General features: G+C 52.5%; 1 protein-coding gene across 1 annotated transcript in view; it reads left to right on the forward strand.

The window, feature by feature from the left end:
* The window catches only part of LOC126982530 (repulsive guidance molecule A-like), a 118,344-nt gene continuing 115,077 nt past the window's right edge, over positions 1-3,267 (forward strand). The window contains exon 1 of the mRNA XM_050834666.1: positions 1-167. The gene's annotated coding sequence lies outside the window, so the exon portion shown is untranslated. The remainder of the gene's footprint in view (positions 168-3,267) is intronic.

Genomic DNA, 3,267 nt, shown 5'->3' on the forward strand with positions numbered 1-3,267 from the left:
GCAGCAGCAGCAGCAGCGGGCGGCACCAGCGGCAGCAGCAGCAGCAGCCAGCAGTGTCGAGTCGAACGTGTTGGTGGAAGGGTGTGCGCGCGCTGCCTCCGAGCCCCCACGACCTCCAGTGTTGTGCCCAGGATGTACCATGACCCCCGCTGACCTGACCCCCAGCGGTAAGTCCCGGGCACCTTGAGTCGGGGGGTGGCACTGAGGGGCGGGGCAAGGGGGGGTAGGGGGCGTGTTGGGACTGTTTGGGAAATGTTGTGATTTAGTGTGTGTGTGTGTGTGTGTGTGTGTGTGTGTGTGTCCCACGGGGCGATCGGCGGTGTGTGTTTCTGTGTTTGTTATGTGTTTGTGTGTTTGTTGCGGCGATTGTGTCCGCGGGGCGCGAGGCCGTCCGGGGGCAAAGTGTGTCAGGCGCACAGCTGTGTGTGCGTGTGTGTGTGTGTGTGTGTGTGTGTGTGTGTGTGTGTGTGAGACCTCATTAATGAATCGCTCTTTGGGATAGATTATATTTGCATCTTGCGACACACACACACACACACACACACACACACACACACACACACACACACACAGAAGAACACTACGAACCTCACTTCATCCCTTTTAAAGTACGCACAGGTGAGCAGCGGTGAGGCGGGGCGTGGGCAGGTGTATGGGAAGTGCTGGGGAGGTGTGGGAGAGGGGCGGGGCACGTGTGGGGGCAGGGCACGGCAGGTGTTGGGGCAGGGCAGGTGTGGGGTCGGGCATACACCTGTGAGAGGGCCTGGCCGCGGGCTGCCTACCAGGTTATGACCGCGGCACTGTGACAACACACGTGGCCCTCCTCACGCGGGGTGGGCGGGGGCAGGGTAGGACTCGACATGGCAAGGAGAGGGAAGGAAGGGCAGGGTAGGGTAGGAAGCAGGATATGGTAAGACAGGGTAGTGTTAGATGTATGGTAGGGATGACGGTGTAGGTCCGGGTGAGATATGGCAAAGTATGGTAGGGGAGAGTAAAGAAGGGCAGGGTAGGGTTAAGTTAAGGGTAGGGTGGAGTTAGGGAGGACCAGGAGGATGAGCATGGCAGGGAGAGTAGTGTAGGGTAGGTCAGGGTTTAGATATGGCAGGGTAACGCAGAGAAGGGTAGAGACGCGCCAGGCAGGGTGTAGTACTGGACAGAGTGGAGTAATGAATGAGCTTGATGTCTGTGTGTGTGTGCGTGTGTGTGTGTGTGTGTGTGTGTGGTTAAGCAGATGGATAAATAGAAACGTTGAGATAAATTGATGAAGCGACACACACACACACACACACACACACACACACACACACACACACACACACATGATAGTGAACACAAGCGCCGCCAGTCAAGGGTGGGAGTAAGATTTGCATTCAGGCCGCGGCGTGTGTGTGTGTGTGTGTGTGCGGCGGTATCACACACAAAACAGGCAGGAGAGTGTGTACGTGCTCATCAGTAGTACACTTCTAGCACACACACACACACACACACACACACACACACACACACACACACACTCAGAGGTAAAAAAAAAACATTCACGTAGTCACCATCCATCGTGTGTGTGTGTGTGTGTGTGTGTGTTAGGATAAGCATTAACGCCACAACATAATCTTGCTCTCTCGAAGTGGTTATCTGGCGTTGGAGGCGGCGGGGGCGGGGGCGGGGAGAAGGGAGAATAGTGGATGGAGGGTCAGGGGTGGGGGGGGAATGACATTAGATGGGTGGGTGGGCGGGCACTATATTGAGGGTGATAGTGTGTGAGTAGAGGGTGGAGGGCTGTGGTGGGTGGGTGGGCGGAGCGTGGTGGGTGGTGGATTATAAGGACTGGGTAGTGGATGGGTTATATGCAAAGTGGAGGTTGACAGAGGGTGGACTGGTGGGTGTAAGAAGTGGATGGTATGGTATTAAGCGGAGAAAAGTGGGGGTTATGTTGCATTGGGTGGCGGGTGTCAGGAGTGGGGGACGGGTGGATGCGCGTCAGAAGTGGGTGGAAGTAGGTGGCGGGTTATTGTCAAAAGTTGGTGGAAGTGGATGGTAGGTGGGTGGGTATCAAAAGTGGATGAAAGTTGATGGTAGACGAGTGGATCTTAAAAATTTGTGGTAGTTAAGAGGGGGGCGTCAAAAGAGAATAGGAGTAAGGGGGGGGAGGGTGAAAAGTTGGTGGAAGTGGATGGTAGGTGGGTGGGTATCAAAAGTGGATGAAAGTTGATGGTAGACGAGTGGATCTTGAAAATTTACTGTAGTTAAGGAGGGCGTCAAAAGAGGATAGGAGTAAGGGGGGGGAGAGGGTGAAAAGTTGGTGGAAGTGGATGGTAGGTGGGTGGGTATCAAAAGTGGATGAAAGTTGATGGTAGACGAGTGGATCTTGAAAATTTGTGGTAGTTAAGGGATAGGAGTAAGGAGGGAGGGTGAAAAGTTAGTGGAAGCGGGCGATGAGTGAGTGGATTTGTCAAAGCTATCTGGAAGTGGGTTGTGGATGTTTTTTTTCTACAGCAAAGGAAGCAGCTCAAGGGCAAAAATGAAAAATAAAAATAAAAAAAACCTAATCACTGCTCCTATATAAAAAAAAAAGTATTGATGAGTTGCCAAATGAGAGGTCAAGTCGTAGGCAGGAGGAAATATACTGACGAAGGATTGAAAGAATAAAGATGCTGGAATTAACAAAAGTGGGTGGATGTAGGTGGAGGATTAGTGGGTGGATGTGGAAGTGGAATTGGGTGGGGGATGAATGGGTATCAAACGTGGGTGGTGGGTTGGCGGAGGGAGATTGGTGATGTGGATAGTGGCAATAGGCGGTGGGTGGAACTGGGTGGTTGGCGGTGGATGGGTGGGTGTAAATCATTGAGTGGGTGACTGGGGAGGTGTGTGGGTGGGGGGGAGGGGAGAAAAAGAGGAGGAAGAAAACAGCAAAGGTTGTTGATGGGTGGGTGTGTGGGTGGGTGGGTGTGTGGGGCATCGTTGGGGTGGTGGGTGACCCTTGACCTGCCCCCCCCACCCCCCTCCATGACCTGAGGCACGCCCTTCCTCGGTGTCCTGGATCCTGGGACTCCTTGGGGGATCCTTCTGTCTTTGTGTCGAATCCTTAGAGGGCATCCTTCAAACCTCTCTTATTTATTTTCTTATTTTCCTTCTCTTTGTTTCTCCTTTTCTCTTTCTTATTCTTCTATTTTCTCTTTTTTTCTCTTCTTCTTTGTCCTCTGCATCTTTTCCTTCTTTTCTATCTTCCCATCCTTCTATTTGTTTACTTGTTTTCCTTCTCTTTGTTTC

The sequence above is a fragment of the Eriocheir sinensis genome, chromosome 51, assembly GCF_024679095.1.
Source record: "Eriocheir sinensis breed Jianghai 21 chromosome 51, ASM2467909v1, whole genome shotgun sequence".
Lineage (NCBI taxonomy): Eukaryota > Metazoa > Arthropoda > Malacostraca > Decapoda > Varunidae > Eriocheir > Eriocheir sinensis.